Raw genomic sequence first — 20191 nt, forward strand, 5'->3', positions numbered from 1 at the left:
AGAACGATAGAAATGGGGTCGATAGAAAAGGTCTGATCGGCAAGAACAAGATTGCAACCCTAAGCTATGTGTGTGGCCTCTAGACTCTTATCGTTTGCTAGTTCTATTATGTCCTTGGTGTTCAAAAGTGTTGGGTATGATTAAGCATTTGACTAACTTTTGAAGACACGAAACTAGTATCGGCACCCGAATCAAATAAAACAGTAACATAAAAGTCGTCAAGTAGGAACTCACCCTGACCGATCACGAAGGCACGTCCCCTAGCACCATTGTCGTCGTTGTTACCCCCATTGATGTTCCCATTTCCTTGGTTGTTGTTGTTCTGATTCTGATTTAGCTGGGGGCAGTCTCTTTTGAAATGGCCTTCAGCACCACACTGAAAGCATCCCCTGTTGCCTCGCTGTTGCTGCTGCTGGTTTTGTGGAGCTGGTGGTTGCAGTTGCTGGTTCTGATTTGCTGGCCGTGAGCTTCTACAATCTTTGGCCTCATGACCCATCTTGAGACATCTTTGACAGCGGCCCTTGCGACACTGACCACTGTGATGTCTGTTGCACCCGTTACACAGTGGGTGAATTCCCCGATATCCACCCTGCCCCTGACTGCCTGATGATTGCTGGCTCGGACTCTGGTAGTCATTAGTCTTGCGCTGCTGTGCTTGAGACTGAACGGAAACTGATCCCTTGCTGGAATCCCCATCCCATTTCCGCTTGTTGTCACTGGGTGTAGTAGGAGTAGTAGCGGCAGTAGTGGTAGCACTGATGCATTTTGGCAGCTTGTTCTGTTCCACTGCCTGATCGGTGAGTCGATGAGCAAGACGCTGGATGTCTTGGATGTTGTTGAGGTTAGCCGATGTCACATGGCTCTGGATCTCTGGCGCAAGTCCCTTGAGGTATAACTCAATGCGCTTAACTGGAGGGTCCACCATCGTTGGACATAAGATGGCCAGCTCGTTTGACCGTTTAGTGTAAGCTTCGATCTCCGACCCCGTCATTTTCAGGTGATACAGTTCCACCTCCAACTTGTGAATGTCATCACGCGTGCAGTATTCTCGTTTGATCAGTTCCTTGAAATCTTCCCAAGGTGTGGCGTTAGCAGCTGCCAACCCTAGGATCTGTACTTGCGCGTTCCACCAAGTTAGCGCTATTCCTTCGAGAGTGCCAGTGGCGTACTTCACCCTGCGAGCCTCAGGGCATTCACACATTTCAAACACTGACTCGAGCTTTTCAAACCAATGGAGGAGTCCCACTGCCCCCTCAGTGCCACTGAATGTGCTTGGACGACAGTCCATGTAGTTCTTGAAAGTGCAGACGGGTTGCTGTGCGGGTTGACCTATTGTGTACGAATAGGACAAAGTTTAAACACAAGAGTTGGTTTAGGAATGTAGGATCTAATGATCCTAGTGTGAGTTATAACTACATGATATACCTCCTGCTTGTGCGGCTGTAAGTGCCGCAACAACTTGTTCGTTAATGAGAGCCGTCAACTGGGCTTGAGTCATGTTAATTCGTCCAGACATGATCTTCATAGTAAAAGTAGCGTAAGTGAGAATGGTTCGCGAGTAGTGCGATGACAGAAAAGTGTAAGCACATAGGTATTCTCATGTAATAGAGTCATGTGTATCTAAGCGTACTACGAGCAAAGTTCTATATAGTTCTAGCAATCAGGGAATAAACATAAACCATATTACCTAGGATGTCGAGTCTTGCACGTGGAGCGAAGCGTCGTTGTGGATCGTTGAGAGCATTGTTCTGGTTATAGTCTGGTTTTAATAAAAACGTTTTTCCCATGTTAAAACCAATCTGTCACACCCCCAAAATCCACACGCGGGGTATCACCGCTTGGAGGCGTGACTGACCAGGATCAAGCCACCAATCATATTGAACATGTAAATAAGTAGTAATCGTTATTCAACAATACGAAAGGTGTTTTCAAAACCAACATAATCAAGTGTAGCGGAAGCATAAATGTAAAAACCCAAACATAAGTATTAAGTGTGTAATGTCATAAACGTTTAATAAGCATTCACGATCCATGCCCACAACGACCTGCTCCTCCTTGTGCAAGCTCCATATGTACCTAAGGTCCTGCAAGGCATGCAGCAGAGAGTCAACAACTAGTTGAGCGAGTTCACAGTTAATAGTTCAGTAATTGTAATAGTATAGTAAGCCTTGTGTTCGTTCATTAAGTCAAGTATCGTATTAGTTCGTATCGCGGCCCTCGAGGCATGTATGCGAAGATTAGGGAAAGTTTCCCAAGTATTCTAGACTAGGTATGTTTCTATCGCGGCCACCCTGGCATGTATGCGAAGTTTTAGAGTATAGTTTGCGGCCTTCCTAGGCATGTGTGCGAATGATTTGTCATAATATCGCGGCCAACCCCTGGCGTGTGTGCGAAGATCAGTTCTATGAGCATCACTAGTCTAGTCGTATCATATCAATAACCCCTCCTCACCCGAGGACTATATAACTAGTTTCCATAAGTTAGACAAGTACAAGTAATAATCCAAACCCATTCCCACCCTGGGAACCCCATGCCTTGGCTGTGTGAACTCACCTTTGGTTTGCTCGGTAAGATTAGTTACGTGTTTACCGTTGACCGACCAACCCTAGAATGGTTATCATTATCCATCAGTTTTGTAGTTCCAAATCATACATTCTTTATATGTACTTATGCAAATAACACCACATATTGCCATGCTAGTTTTCACATTCACTCATGTAAATCCTACCTTTTAACATACATCATAAAGTCATAGAATAAACGTGTGGTTCATCTACTGTTCATTTACGCGGCCCATTAGTCCATGTTAAAAGTTCTTCACCTCTATCATGCAAGTATGTTTCACAATAATTCAAAGCCCGATTCAAGTGTATAGCAAGTGTGTGTGCGGCCCCAATTATTAATGTGTTCCTAAATGGCGGCTGACACCTGATGTACGGCCACCCATATGCATGGCCCAATTAACTGCCCTCACGTTTTTTCATTAGTCCCACCCGTGACCCACCTTTATTACCCTTTTCAAATATATATCAACCCACCCATCCCGATCCACTAGCAACAATATTTAACCACTTTTATTGTTGGTTTGAGCCCGGGTATAAATGTTAGGTTCTCGGCCCACTTAACCAACTGTTGTGGGCGGCCCATTATCACATATGCAGGTTTCAACTTATGACATCCATATACAACCAGTTAAATGAAACAATTTATCATGCAATCCTAGTTTCATGCAACTAATAATCCAGTTCACATAACAAGATGCCCAAGTCATGTTATCGATTAAACAAGCAAATACAAGGAGCATATCATCATTCATCATTATGCAGGTTCACACAAAGTATAATACATGTAGCCAATAAAAATTTTACAAAAGTTGCTGGACTTAACTAAATTGTATCTATACTTTTTAATAGCATGATGATCCACAATCATATGTGCACACAAATACATCACATTCAAGCATACTAATATTAGGATTCAATACAAATATAATGCATTAAACAGGCATCATCATCATCATCGTTTCTTCTTTTTTTTTTCAACAAGACTATTCTTTATGCATAACCAGGTGTATACTATGCATCATTAGTTGTACGCTTCTAAGAACCCAACCATACAAAGCATGGATCACTCCTAAACATCAAACTTGCACAATACATACACAGATCATCGAACAAGTGATATATTTTCATATAGTTTCAAGTATTCATTCAATCACAGGCAACAAACGACGCTACGGTTGGACCGAAACCGAGATCATGCGTACGTAAAACAAAGTGACGAGATAAGCGGGGCTTATCGGCGACCGGAATTGCGTTTTGGCTGGATAAAAGAGCGGTGACGATGGCTGCCAGTAGGGTTGGGAGGTGACTGCCGTGAAGTTGGGAGGGAGGTTAGGGTTGGATAATTTTCTTTGGTTGAAAATCCCCATTAATCTACAAGCTTATACGTATATAACAAGCAACAGGTGAATATGGCGGTTGGGATTTATCATGGGTCAAGATCTTGGGAACCAATAAAAGAAAACTTGGGCTATGCACATCTTTGGGGTGTGGGCTGAAGATAATGGGGTTGGGCCGATGTCAAAACCGTTCAGTCCGGAAGCGTGCGATCTCAGGGTGGTTTAGGTTTGATGCACACATTAAAACAAACAGGATGGAAACTATATATGGCCAAATCACGAAATTTGAGTGGGACTTATTGTTACAAATTAGTATTTGATATTTTTTATTTATATATATATATATATATATTAAAGCAATCACAATATTATTAATAACCATAATAGTTACTAATGTATAGTGTTTAAGCCCTGATTCGAACCTCAAGAGTATCGAGTTATGCGGGTTATATCATGGTTCAAACGGTTCGAGACAGTTCATCACAATAAGGACTTGGTTTCGACTACAAGTTTGCACACAATAATTAAACGAGTATAAATTTAATTTGTCGGAAATATATACGTATATCTATTTATTCGCAAGAGCGAAACGAACGATTTATACCTCGAAATTACGTGTTGTCACATAGCGAGCCCCGCCTGTCACACCCCCAAAATCCACACGCGGAGTACTAGCGCCTGGAGGCGTGACTGACCAGGATCCAGCCACCAATCATATTGAACAATATAAATTAAGTAAATAAAAGTCCAATCCAATCAATATAATTGGTGTCAAAACAATTCAACCAAGTTAAAGTTATCAGCGGAAGCATAAAGTTCAAAACCCAAAACATAAGTTAAAAGTTCATAAGTTTAACATGGAACTCAACAGTCTATGTCCCACAACGACCTCCCCTTCTCGTGCAAGCTCCATCTACGCACCTAACGACCTGCAAGGCATGTAACAACGAGTCAACAACAAAGTTGAGCGAGTTCACAGTTAGTGTTCATTATTAAGTTGTTTCAAAACCAAGAGTTCATTTGTAAGTTGTAAGTTAATCCATTTACCCTGTTTCCCAAACATATCCATAGTTGGTGGGGGCTTCCCCATGTTAACCACTAGACCTGTTTACCATATCGACCACTTACTAAAGTAAGTTGGGGCCCTGACGTCAATGTCTATCATCATTGACTAGTGCCCAGATCCATTAGTTCACGCCCGTCCTCTGCGGCACGGTGTGAGGCTTGTCAAACCTAAATAGCGCTATACCCGCTCGCCATTGGCCTGGCGATTAAGTCGATATAAAAGGAGGGACTTCATGATAGAGAGTTTTGGTCTAGTATCCGTGTTGTCACCCTTCAATAAAGAGGGTGTGTACGTAATCCCCAAACCAGGAGATTAGCCGGAAGCCCAGTGCAAATCTGCTAGGTTTGAGTCTTCCTGCATCACGTCACACATATTAATGGCCTTGCAAACCATTAATGATCTGTTTTTCCTTGTTGCTTTCATACCGGGATTTACAAACTTACATACATACTTACAATGATTTCAAAGGTTTATTCATACACACAAACTCGCTCAACTTTTGTTGATGTTTTCAAAATACATGTATTTCAGGGAATTAAAAGTGGATCTTGCGGGCGTTGGATGTTTCAAGATGCGTTAAGAATAAAGGATGTCATCCGCTGTCTCAGGGTTTGGTAAGTGTGTCTTATTCCTGGACGAGACACATCTACCAAAGCCTGATTTATTTAGAGTCTCTTGATGAGTCCTTAGTGAACTCAAGACAAATTTGTATGGGTTGTAAAACTTAATTTGAAGTTCTTGTTTAAACAATGATGTTGTGATGTTTTTAAACTTATCTAATGGATGGCAACCTACGGTTTTTATCATATAGTTGTTGTTATGATTGAATGCAATGATATTAAGAAAGTCACACCATAATCACGCTTCCGGGAAAGTCAGGGTGTGACATTACGAACACGTAATGATCATGGCAACTAGTCAAACAGTAGCATACAATCTACACAAACATAATCCGACTTGTGCGACTTGAGTGATTGGGTTGTTTTGGTTGTGCAAGCCCAATCCTCTTGTGCGATCCAAAAGATAAAGCCCAATAAACATCCGGCCCAACTATTGTGCGATCAGCACAACTTGTGCGATCAGAAACATACCCGGCCCATTACATCATAAGCCCAACAGCTTGTGCGGCCCAAGCAATTAAACAAACACTTTACTTGTGCGGTCCAACGGACTTGTGCGATTCAGTGTAACTTGTGCGATTGGGTTTTGGGCTATTCGGCCCAACATCATAACTTAGCTTAATAAAATGTGCAGCCCAACATCTTGTGCGATCAGCACAACCTTGTGCGATCCACAAGATGTTGTGCGCTTATGCTTAAAAGAGTTGTACAGTGAGCTTAAACAGTTGCACCAAGCTTGTGCGGTTGGCTTGTGTCACACCCCAACCGATGGCGGAATCATCGGGGCATGGCACTGAGCGAAACAGATTGTCCAGAAGTTTCCACAACAACTATCATTACTATTTAATTTAAATAATACGTCCCATACCGTATCCCAGATAATAAAACAAGTTATTACAGATAAGCATCTAGTCAAATATACTGTTCCGACAACTCAGATTTAAACATAGTAAAATAAATATTGTTTCTGCTTCTAAAGACCCCTAGATTGACTGCTACAGACAACTATTTGTTGGGGGCTCTAGACGCTTTATTCTAGCCTCGCTTCCCTAGCAAGAACGCATCTTAAACACCTATCACATACGTTAAAATAAAGTCAATACATAAAATGTAAAGGTGAGCACACAAGTTTGATAATAGCATATAGAGTTCGAAATAGTTTACGCATAACCAGCACGTACACAGAGGAAAACGAAGCATGTTAATTATCGACATGGATCTATCGATACCAATGACTGCGGGTTAACTATCCGAGACAGTTCGCAATACATGATTACCACCGTAATCCATGCAAGTAATTGTCCTTAACAACCCCCGTGTGAACGGGTGCTGAGTCCAAACTATAGTACTACGTCGTTAAGGCAGGTAGACAGCATTCCACGTGTAAACACAATCAACAAGTATTCATTTAGTCACGTAATACATGCATAACGGTTAGCGTTTAAAGTAATTGAGTAGTGTGTTAGATTGTGATTTAGATAAGTAACGTATGTAACACCCAAAAGTGCTAAAGCAAAAAGGGTTCGAGTATACTCACAGCGATTGATTGATGGATTGAAGGGAGCGCTTGAGAGTAGGGTTAGCCTGAATAGTTCGATAGCATAATGATGAGTAACACGCAAAATGGAAACAAGTGATGATGGGTCGAACAGCCTGGTCGATCGGCCGGTAGGCTCGATCGGTTGGACTGTTCGAGTGGATTGTTTCTTCCTTTGAGTAGGATGTGTTTGTGTATGATGTCTTGACCTTTTGAAGTTTTCGTTGTAGTATTTGAGAACACTGAAGTGTCCTTACCTTTTAGGTCGATCGATCGAACGGTCTCTTCGATCGGCCGGCTTAACCGATCGGTTAGGAACTTCAGAAATGGGTCCTCAGTGGAATGTCACCTGATCGGACAGCATGTTCGATCGGGTGGCACTCCAATACGTCGAATGAGTTGAAAATCGATTAAGTGTTGAAGCATAGTATCTCATGATCCGATGAGTAATGCTATCGAACAGCTCGTTTGATCGAACATCACTTCATTCAATACTATACATCATAAAATTGTCAAAGTGTGGGGCCATGTGCTAGCCGATCGGCTGGCCTGGTCGATCGGTCAGCATCCTGACGTGGTCGGCCTGTTTCTCTAACACTTGGCTGTTTTGATTGTTTGACGTTATATCGAGGTATTTTGACAACGAGCTGAACCATGACACTTTCGTTCTTACTTGCTTCCCCTGCTCGGACAGGAATCACCCAAGTCCGGCCGGTGAATGGTTCGGAACGGTAGTTTATCGTTTAACCCGAAATCGGTGAACCTCGTAGATAGAATCCGAATCTTGAACCACTTAACCATTAGAATGATTAGTGAGTTGGCTCAAGCTCCGTTTCTACCGGTTTGAAGGCATTGAGTGTATAAGAGTTGAAAGAAAGTTGGAAATCCTTCTTTCAATCCTTCACACCATGTAATTGTTCAGATCTGCGATAGATCTTAGTTCGTTTATGTGGAAATCGGCTACATCCAAGTGATTCTTGGTGGATTGAGGCCAAAACATGAAGTTCTTGAAGAACACCATGATGACATCATCCTAGAATGCTTAGATCTTGATGATTTCATGGTTAGAAATCAAGATTTGAAAGATAGAAAGGTGTAGGAGCATGTATTGATCAAGAAAGTACAAGATTTAGGATGAAAACTTTCCCAGATTGAGAGAAATCTGAGAAAAGAAGGGGAGCACGAGCTGGTAGGACAGAGGGTTTCCAAAAGTGGAAAGAATGACAATGACAGGCCTATTTATAGGCTTCCAAAAGAGGAAAGGGCTGGCCGATCGGCCAGGCTTCCCGATCAGACAGCCTGCTCGATCGAACAGCCTGTTCAATCGGCTTGGCTGTTCGATCGGCGAGGAGCCTGATCGATCCACAGCCTGTTTCGAGTGTTCGGTGCGACAATTTCTAGTATTTCGATTTCGATTGGAGACGATACGAGTACGATAGAATTTCCCATTCAAATTACTTTTAATCCCAACCACTATATCTACATACAATCATCTACCTTCCATATTGGATTTCGATTGAGTTCGATTGAGTTTCGAGTTTCGATTCGAGTTTCGAATGATTACCACACAAAACATAAGGTAAACACGCACAGGTAACACATAAGGCACACACACACGTAATATAATATCAAATTCGCATAATTCGAGTTTCGAGTTCGATTGATGATTCGATTAGCTTGATTATTGATTGATTAACTTTATCGCATTGTTACTTCCTACTATTCACAGTCGAAAAGCGTTTCGCGTTGATTAAACATTCGATTACTTCGATTCCTTTGATAAACAACACTTACTCCACATAATGCGAACAATAAAAACATAAAATAGATTATTTACAGTCAAAGAAGTCAAACTTGACTTGGACTTTGACTTTGACTTTGACATTCGAAAACACGGGGTGTTACAGCCTCCCCTTGTTTAGGGAATTTCGTCCCGAAATTAGGCTCGGAGTTGCACAGCACCGTGAATGATTTTACCCATTTCTCGCTTCAGATCTTCATTTAAACAACTGCGGGTACTTAGCCTTCATGTCGTTTTCGAGTTCCCAAGTAAACTCTGCGCCTCGTTTGCCTTCCTATCGGACTTTCACGATAGGGATGCGCGAGCGTCTGAGTTGCTTGGTTTGGCGATCCATGATTTCGACAGGCTTTTCCACGAAGTGTAGCGTTTCGTTGACCTGAAGGTCATCGAGAGGTACAATCAGATCATGATCAGCGAGGCATTTTCGGAGGTTTGACACATGGAAAGTTGGGTGGACGTTACTAAGTTCCTCCGGTAGTTCGAGTCTGTAGGCGACTTTGCCGATCCTTTCCAGAATCCTGAAAGGTCCAACATATCGAGGCGCTAGTTTCCCTTTCTTGTCGAATCTGACCACACCCTTCCAAGGTGACACCTTTAGGAGTACGTAGTCGCCAACATCAAATTCAAGGGGCTTGCGTCTTCTATCGGCGTAACTTTTCTGTCTATCCCTGGCTTTCGACAAGTTGTCTCGAATCTGGAGGATTTTGTCGGTCGTTTCTTGTTGTAACTCGGGACCGGTTAATTGCGAATGACCGATCTCGTGCCATACAATAGGTGAGCGACATCTTCTTCCATATAAGGCCTCGAATGGTGCCATTTGGATGCTGGCATGATAGCTGTTGTTGTACGAGAATTCGACTAACGGTAGATATTTGTTCCAACTACCTCCGAAGTCTATGACACACGTACGGAGCATGTCTTCAAGAGTACGGATCGTTCTTTCAGTCTGTCCGTCGGTTTGAGGATGGAATGCGGTACTCAGGTTAAGCGACGTGCCAAGAGCTGCTTGAAACGTTTCCCACAATCGCGAAGTAAACCGAGCGTCACGATCTGAAATGATGTCACGAGGCGTACCATGATTACAAATGATCTCGTCGGTTTAAATTCGAGCTAGTCGTTCTACCTTGTAGTCTTCCCGTATTGGCAAAAAGTGGGCTGATTTGGTCAGACGATCTACTATAACCCAAATGCTGTCGTGACCTGAGGGCGTGGGCGGAAGTTTGGTTATGAAATCCATAGCTATACTCTCCCACTTCCATATAGGGATTGGAGGTTGTTCGAGTAAGCCAGAAGGTCGTTGATGTTCAGCCTTGACTCTCGCACAAGTCAGGCAACTTCCAACATAGAGGGCGATATCTCTTTTCATTCCCGGCCACCAGTACTTGTAACGAAGGTCCTGGTACATTTTGTCGGCACCGGGGTGAATGGAATATCGTGATTTGTGGGCTTCGTTCATTATAATCTTTCGCAAATCGGCCCACTTAGGGATCCAAATTCGGTCCAGATAATAGAAATCCCATTTGCTTTGCTTACAAGCTGAGCTCCATCGTGATAGATCCTCTCTTTCTTCAAGGTGCGCTCGTTAAAACAAGCATGCTGGGCTTCACGGATGAGGGTTTCGAGATCATGTTGGGCTTGGGTATTGCGGATATTGAGCAAATAACTCTGTCTGCTGAGCGCGTCAGCAACAACATTTGCATTGCCTGGGTGATAACGAATCTCACAGTCATAATCGTTAAGAAGTTCTACCCATCGGCGTTGACGCATGTTAAGTTCTTTCTGATTAAAGATGTGTTGTAAACTCCTGTGATCGGTGAAGATCGTACACTTGGTACCATACAGGTAGTGTTGCCAAATCTTCAATGCAAAAACAACTGCGCCTAGCTCGAGATATAGTTCTTCTCGTGGATTTTGAGCTGACGAGATGTGTATGCTATAACCTTGTCCCGTTGCATGAGAACACAGCCAAGACCAAGGTTGGAAGCATCACAATGGACAATGAAATCGTTGTTTCCGTCGGGCAACGTGAGAACAGGAGCATTGCAAAGCATATGCTTGAGGGTCTTAAAGGCGGACTCTTGTTCAGTTCCCCAAATAAAAGACTTGTCTTTATAAGTAAGGGCGGTAAGCGGCACAACGATCTTAGAGAATCCTTCGATAAATCGTCGGTAATAGCCCGCTAGTCCGAGAAAAGAACGAACTTCAGACGGGTTCTTAGGCGTAATCCAGCTCTTAACTGCTTCAATCTTCGCGGGATCGACATGAATACCTTGACTATTAACGATGTGACCCAGAAACTGAACCTCCTCCAGCCAGAATTCACACTTGGAGAACTTGGCATAGAGTTGATTCCCCTGGAGTAGCTCGAGAACCAAACGTAGATGTTGCGGGTGTTCGGCTTTCGATTTGGAATAAATCAAGACATCGTCGATGAATACGATGACGAAATGGTCTAGAAATGGCTTACACATGCGATTCATCAGATCCATGAAAACCGCAGATGCGTTGGTTAAACCAAAAGGCATAACAACGAATTCATAATGGCCATAACGAGTGCGAAAAGCGGTTTTGGGGATGTCTTCCTCTTGAATGCGCAATTGATGATAGCCTGAATGTAGGTCGATCTTCGAGAAACACTTGGCACCTTGCAGCTGATCAAATAAGTCATCGATTCGAGGTAAAGGGTATCGGTTCTTGATGGTCAGTTTATTCAATTCCCGATAATCGATGCACATCCTGAATGACCCATCCTTCTTTTTAACGAAAAGGACTGGTGCGCCCCAAGGAGAGGTGCTCGGGCGAATAAAACCTTTTTCAAGTAACTCCTGGAGTTGGTTCGAAAGTTCCCTCATTTTGGATGGAGCGAGTCGATACGGGGCTTTGGCAACAGTGTTAGCTCCAGGAATAAGGTCGATACGAAAGTCGATATCACGACTTGGCGGTAGTCCGGGGATATCATCAGGGAACACCTGAGGAAATTCACGAACCGTTGGGATTGAACCCTACCAGAGGAACAGATAATGAAAGCCAAAACCGGATCACAACAGTGGATTCAGAATAAGCAGCCGTTTTACACTTGGCTTTCCCCTTGACAGTGGTAATCTAACAGCTGATGGATCTTAAGTACTGCTCACTATAACAACTGATGAACCAAACGCTGATGAAACTCTAAAGACTGCTGAAGACAAACACTATTGCTCTATCCACTGTCGTTTCCTAAGTACTGCTGAAGACACAAGCACTGCTCATTCAAGGACTGATCACCTTTGAAGAAAGCACTGATGCTCAACATCAGTGCTTAGGCTACAACAGCGGAACGTGAAGCAGTAGTTATCTCTTGTTTTGTATTGTACTTATAATCAGTTGTTTAACATCAGTAGTTTGTATAGAACAGTGTTTATAGGTTGTTAGATTGTTAGATGTCACTATCATGGTGACGTCAGCTGAGATGCCTCAGTGGTTTGGTTTGCCTATAAATGGAGCGGTACCCTGTACTGTTACATTTGATTGACTGAGTGGATTTTTCTTCTCTAGTCCAATCCTTTCATCTTGTGCAACCAACCTTGGAGTATCAGGCTGAGGGGGAGCTTAGTTCTGTAAGCATGCTTGTATTCATTTGCTTTGTAATTGAATCATTCAACTTAATGAGAAGCATTTGTTTACTAAACTATTTTCTCTCTTGATTGTGTTTACAAAGTTTGTTTTTCATTTCCGCTGCACTTAATCTTAATTTATATTCATTGATTAGTCAAATTCATACAAACAAGCACAATCATGACAGCCTTCGATCCTAACAATTGGTATCAGAGCTCGGACAGTCAAATTCGATCTAACAATCAATTTGACATAACAGTTCAGCTCAAAATTCATTGATACTAAGGTTGATTGTATTTAGTTGAAAAACAGAGCAACGAGAAATCATGTTCAAAATGATGAATCTGATACTCTGTAAAACAACCAAGATGTCATAAGATTCACAAAATTTCAAACAACAAGTAATGTCATGCACAAATCACTCATAGTTTCCAGATCTGGAAACATGGCTGGTAACTATGGTATGACTATCTTCATTCAAAATTGATTTCAACTGTTGTTATGGAATTTGTGATGATTTCATCATGTTTTATGCTAAAGTATGAACCTCAGATTAACAAAACCTATGTTCATATAAACATTAGTGTTTCGCTAACTTAGAAAGAGGAAAATAAAACTTTAGTCATGAAATCTTATGTGTTAGAAGGCAGGTTGAGAATCCTCAAAAGGACTAAATCAACCCTGTCAAACACATTAAGAAAATCAGGGGTCAAAAACAGTCCAAATCATAAGTAATGTGAGATTTGGTAATAAAGCATGTTCACATGCGGCCAGATCTCTCAAAACATTACTGCAAAAAGATTCTGGATTAAGTATTTCCTCAATAAAATCTCCCAGTAAGTATTCTCTGTACTTATGAATGGGAAGAGTAAAAAGGGAAGAAGAAAATGAACAAAACTCAAAAGTGTGTTTATCTCAAAACTTTTGAAGTCAAAAGAAAAGAGTATAAACATAAAACACCTATGAGTCAAAAGTTAGGAAAACAATGGTCATTATGCAACTGTGTGCATCCATTAATTTAGGAAAAGTTCAGGTAACAATGGTATCTCCAGTGATTGAATTTAAACAGATGAATTTGCAATCAATTAACAAGAAAATGATCCTAATCAGTGATCATATTGATGTGATCATAAGCCTTTTGGAAGTCACCAGATCCTTTTGATGTTGTTTTCAAAATATCCTTTAAATTTTTCTTTAAGGTGTTTTTTCTCAAATAAAACCAGATATATTTTTTTTAATATATTTTGTACTTTTACTCATTTTTGATAGTAAAAGTTCATCTCTGGTCAGGATGTAATTTCCTTATTTTTGTGTGGAATTACTATTCCTAAATACAGATTAAAAGGAAATGGTTCATATATCAAGGTCATATCGAACTCAAGTTTTTTTATCACAAATTAAAAATTGATTGCAAATGGTTTTTTAAACTACTGAGATGCTCATGTTCTAATTTAAATAATTAGACATAAAATGAGTAGCATTAATAAAGAAAGTTCTCATCATCTGGAATACCAAACCACTGTCAGAAAAGAGTGAACATGTGGTAAAACTTGAACAAAATTTTCTAGAAAAACTGCTGCTAAATCAATCTTGATAATCTGCATCTAAAATGTAGTTATTGAGTATAGCATTTCTGCAAAATAACAGTTGTTGGACATGATATTGTGGTTACACAAGACAAAGTCAATCTCCACATCTGAACAAGCAGATGCTCAAATTAACTGTCAAAAGTTCAACCACTGATGCACTAACAGTTGTTATGCTAATGGTCTTCATCTTGTCATCAACCACTGTTTTCCCCTATCTGCTGTTGTGTCTCAAGCGTCTGCTTTCTAAAAGTCTGTCCACTGCTGATAGTCAACCCCTGCTCTTTCATTTTCTTGATAAGCACTGTTGTACAAAATCAGTGTTTTATCCACTGATATGTTATCCACTGATGTAGTAAAAGCATCCACTGATAGTTAAAATCACCCACTGATCCATTTATTACCGTTGTAACTACTGATGGATGATTCATTAGTGGCTCCCAAAACAACTGTCCTCCATTACTTACTCCTTCATCAGGGGTTGACACGTGGTCAGCTTTTTAGTCGTCAGATCATTATAACCGCTGCCACGTCAGCATTTATGTTTTCCCTAAAATAAAACCCTGATTAAACCCAAACAGGGGATCACACTGTCGAATTGAATTCCAAAAATTCTCTTCTCAAAGCAGTTTCCCACTCTTCTTCACAAAAACATTCTTCGATCTTCCTCATCAAAATGACGAAATCAAAGTCGAAGTCAAAATCAAAATCATCTTCTTCCTCCGCTCCTAAAGACGCCACTCAAATGGCTGCTGAACCGAATGAAATACGATACAAAGCTCCTCACAACTACCTGGGTATTCTCACAAAACCCACATCCAACAACACCTTTGACTCCATCATCAACACCTTATCTGCATCAAAGTACAAAACTTTGATAACAGCAGACGCTCCCATCTACCTACAAACCCAGAGAGAGTTCTGGAACAAGGCTACCCTTGAAAAACAAGGAGACACTGTCACAGCCATCAACTCCTCGATATAGGGTAAAAAGATTCAAATCTCTCCACAATCTATTTCAGAAGTCTTCAAACTCAATGATCTGAAAGGTAAAACCTCTTTTTCTAAAACTGAGTTCAAAAAGGATTTCATGAATAGGGGTTATGCAGAGCAACCAAAAAGTGACACCTTACAAAAAGGTTTCTTCCCTTCTGCACCAAGATTTTTATTTCACACTCTGTTGATGTGTGTATCTAATAAAACAACTTCTTTTAATGAAATACCATCAAAAATTCAATGCCTGGGATATGCAATTCTAAACAATGAAAATTTTAATTATTCCCAGGAGATTTTTGATGATTTAGTAAAAAATGTTGATAGCAAAGCATTTCTGCTCTTTCCAAGGTTTTTAAGCTACTACTTTGAACAAAAATTTGAAAAGGAAGATGCAGAATTGCCCAAACAAGGTGCCTCTTTTAAAATAAACTGTTTAACGCCTGAAGCATTCTCTAGAATGTTGGCACCTATAAAAACTAAAGCAGAGGTACCCGAGCAGAATTTAGCAGATGAAACTGCTCCTCAGGTATCGGTTGTTGAGCCCACTGCTCCAGGTGATCAAAGCAGCACACCCACTGTTTTGAAACCCACACCTGCCACCACCAAAAAGAACAAAAAGAAAACATCCAGAAAGCCCCCCCCCATACCCAAAACAAAGGCACCTCTAGAAGATGAGATCCCAGAGCTAATGCCCGTGACAACACAAATGTCACCAATAACCACTGCTGCTACTTCCTCACAGCAGTTGGAAGAAAGATCTCCACCTTTGCCACAAACTCCTCCTGCATCCTCACAAAAGGATCAGGTTGTAAGCACAAGGACCCCACAATATGAAGCTCTGGACCCACTCGGATCCATCTTCCACAGTCCTGATCCCAAGGACATGTTTCTTTCAACTCCTTTACCCTCACCCCCCACATTACCACCATCCATTATACCTTTGTTGCATGCAGTTGATGTTATACAGACACAAACCAGTTCCTCTCAATCACCTATCACTGAGAGTATACTCCCACAGGTGACTGGGTCTGATGCTGATATCTCTGCTATCCCAGCAACAACTGAGGAGGTTACACTGCAGGAGTTACAAGTAATTCCTGTCAGTAGTTCAAGCGGAGCTGCAACTACAAATGTTGGATCAACATATCTGCATTTGGCCAGTTGTTTCATTAGTAAGACTCCCTTGAAGGCAATTTCTACAAAACACCTATGATAACCACCAGTGAGTATGTATTGCCCTCTGGTACCCTCAAAAGGTTATCTAGTGTTGAAGAAAGAAGTCCCTAGTACCAAGAACAAGGGGCATCAATGAATGACTTTTGGGACTCTGTTCCTAAGTCACACATTGGTACAACCAATGCTGGTGGGGATTCAGATGATCCTGTTAATTCGGGTGATGATTCAAAACATCCGGAATTGACGGGCAGGGTTGAAAACCTGGAAACCTCAGTTGCTGAAATAAAGGATATGGTGCAGCAGCTGTTAAAAGCTCAGAAAGCCCAATCCACTGTTGCTCCAGCTCAAGCACCTGCACAACAGGCACCTGCTGCAAATGAGTTATGGAACATGTTCCAACCACTGCTGGAAAGACAAAAGCAGATGGCTGATCAGCAGCATGCTATGCATATACAAAAGCTGACAAACATGGTGGAGTCAAGATTTAAAGATACTCAGGCAGATATTAAAGCTATCAAGGCTCATATACAAAGTGCTTCTGGAAAAGTTCCTCCCACTGTCCTCTTCATGAACGAACCCTTCCCAGATAATGCCAAAAAGGGGGAGAAGATCAAGTGGAAAAAGAAAGGAATTGATGATGGCATCTTTATTGAGCCAGAAAATAGCCAAACCAAAGCTACTGTATCAACACACACCACATCACCACACACCACCATAACCACTGCTCCATCATCTACTGTGATCACAACACCAACAACAACTTCACCATCAAAAACAGCCACCCCATCATCACCTCCTGCCAAAGAGCAGAAGACAGCAGATGTTACAACATCTGCTGTAATGACAACAGTGGTTGAAACACCAGTTGTTCCAACTACTGTTAGTCAGTCACTCATCACCACTCAAACCCCTACCAGCACAACCCCTGCTCAAAAGCAGAAGGCATCTACTGACATATCAGTAGTTGTAATGACAACAGCGGTTGAAACACCAGTTGTTTCAACCACGGTTAGTCAACCATCCACCACTGCTCTCACCATTCCCACAGCACAACTAGCAAAGCTCTATACCAGAAAAAGAAAACTTACTCAGGCAAATGAGGACAAATATGATCTCATTGCTGCAAAATATCCACTAGAACTAGAAGCTATCAAAAATGAGATGAGGCAATTCTACAATGATGATGATCCTTCAAACAGAAGATTTCCTTCACTCGTTGGCTTCATAGTCCCAGAAGACATGGATGAATACCTTGAGCTCAAAGCAAGACAGGCTAAGATAAGAGCCAAGGTTGAATGTGAAGGTCAAAGTGATGAAGCCATTTCTGAAAGATTGGAATTTCTGCTCACAAAAGTCAAACAGGTAAAAGATTTTGGACAAGAGCTGAGCAAAGAAAAGGCAGGACAACGAAAAGAGATGAGAAGAAAACTTCTTGCATACATTATGCAAGAAAAATTTTATCCTGCTGAAGAAAACCAATTTCAAGAATGGCCAATAGTGGCCTTAAAGCGTGAAGCTGACGGGATTGATAGGATCAAGAACGATCCTAGAAAAAAGAAGAATGCTCCAAATTGGAGCAAATACAAAAAGCTCATCGTTGACCTAACAACTGAGTACAAAAGAAAGAAACAAGAACTGGTTGAGGCAAAAGTGGATACTGCAATTGCCATATCAAAATGGTCAAAGCAGCATACTGATGAAGCCTATGAAAGGCTGAAGAAAAGAAAGATAACTGTTTCAAGCACCTCAAAGAAGCGTGAACAAATGTTAAAGCTTGAACAACAGATAGAAAACCTCAGAACACTATTCAAATCAGCAAATAATCCTATTCTTGTGTCAAACCAAGAAGAAGGAAAACAGCTGTCTGAAGAAGAGGTAAAGAAAAAGGAAGCTGAGTACTTCAATGAAACCATCATGAAAATGGGACTAAAAGAAGAGAGCTCAACAAAGCTTCAGAACCTTTTTAAGAAGGTGTTAACTAAGCCTGCATCACCAGATACTTCAGAATTTTCAGATATTGAGTCAGATCAGCAAAAGAGACAGGAGCAGATAGAAAAAGAGACTGCAGAAGACATAGCTGCAGCTAACAATGTCATTGAAATGGCTCTCAAACGAATGTCTGAAAGTCTGCAAGTTTTCACAAGGCCAACATCTCCAAACTCATCAAAAAATAAATCTCTCCCAAGAAACCCATTAGGATTAAAAATACTAAAGTGGACATCTGATCAAAAGACCCACGTATTGACCTTGGTCAGATCCAATGGTGAAGTGAAGTACATATCAAGGAAAGAAGCACTAGGCCTTAGTGCTGAAGATTTGCAGGATCTCCTTGAACTTACACTGTGTAGGGATGAAGATGACACAAGTTCCAAGAATTTTGAAGAAGAATTTAAAAGACAAGCTAAGGAATTTCTGATGAGGAATAAAGTTCCCGAATAATGAAGGGTTTTGGCATTATCTGTTCCAGGGGGAGATTGTTGGGATTGAACCCTACCAGAGGAACAGATAATGAAAGCCAAAACCGGATCACAACAGTGGATTCAGAATAAGCAGCTGTTTTACACTTGGCTTTCCCCTTGACAGTGGTAATCTAATAGCTGATGGATCTTAAGTACTGCTCACTATAACAACTGATGAACGAAACGCTGATGAAACTCTAAAGACTGCTGAAGACAAACACTGTTGCTCTATCCACTGTCGTTTCCTAAGTACTGCTGAAGACACAACCACTGCTCATTCAAGGACTGATCACCTTTGAAGAAAGCACTGATGCTCAACATTAGTGCTCAGGCTACAACAGCCGAACGTGAAGCAGTAGTTATCTCTTGTTTTGTATTGTACTTATAATCAGTTGTTTAACATCAGTAGTTTGTATAGAACAGTGTTTATAGGTTGTTAGATGTCACTATCATGGTGATGTCAGCTGAGATGCCTCAGTGGTTTGGTTTGCCTATAAATGGAGCGGTACCCTTTACTGTTACATTTGATTGACTGAGTGGATTTTTCTTCTCTAGTCCAATCCTTTCATCTTGTGCAACCAACCTTGGAATATCAGGCTGAGGGGGAGCTTAGTTCTGTAAGCATGCTTGTATTCATTTGCTTTGTAATTGAATCATTCAACTTATTGAGAAGCATTTGTTTACTAAACTATTTTCTCTCTTGATTGTGTTTACAAAGTTTGTTGTTCATTTCCACTACACTTAATCTTAATTTATATTCATTGATTAGTCAAATTCATACAAACAAGCACAATCATGACAGTCTTCGATCCTAACACGAACCACTGGAACATCTTTGACTCCGGCCTTCTTTTCTTTTTCCTTCTCCGCTACTACAATGTTGGCCAAGAAAGCTCTGTATTCCTTGCGGAGATACTTGCTAGCTTGGATGCATGACATGAGCCGGAGACTTTTCGAAGCAGTTTCACCGTACACACATAAAAGATCACCATTCGCGAGCGAGAATCGAATCATCTTATCAAAACATACAACTTCAGCATGGTTTTCGCGAAGAAAGTCCATGCCTACTATGATGTCAAAACTTCCGAGTTGCATGGGAATAAGGTCAATAGGTAAAATATGATTGTTGAGCTCGAGAGTGCAATCACGGAGAACAGAATTAACGGCGACAGTTCTTCCAGTAGCGACTTCGACTTCGAATGACGAGGGGAGATAAGAGCGCTTACGAATAAGGAGCTTCTCGAATTCAAATGACACAAAGCAGTTATCGGCTCTAGTATCAAACAAACATGATGCATAAATACCATTCACGAGGAACGTACCATTAACCACGTTGTTGTCAGCCTGGGCTTGACGGGCGTTGATGTTGAAGATTCTGGCACGGGCTGCTTGCTGCTGCTGCTGAGGCTGCTGTTGCTGCTACTGCTGAGGCTGCTGTTGCTGCTGTTGGGGCTC

The sequence above is a fragment of the Helianthus annuus genome, chromosome 1, assembly GCF_002127325.2.
Source record: "Helianthus annuus cultivar XRQ/B chromosome 1, HanXRQr2.0-SUNRISE, whole genome shotgun sequence".
NCBI lineage: Eukaryota > Viridiplantae > Streptophyta > Magnoliopsida > Asterales > Asteraceae > Helianthus > Helianthus annuus.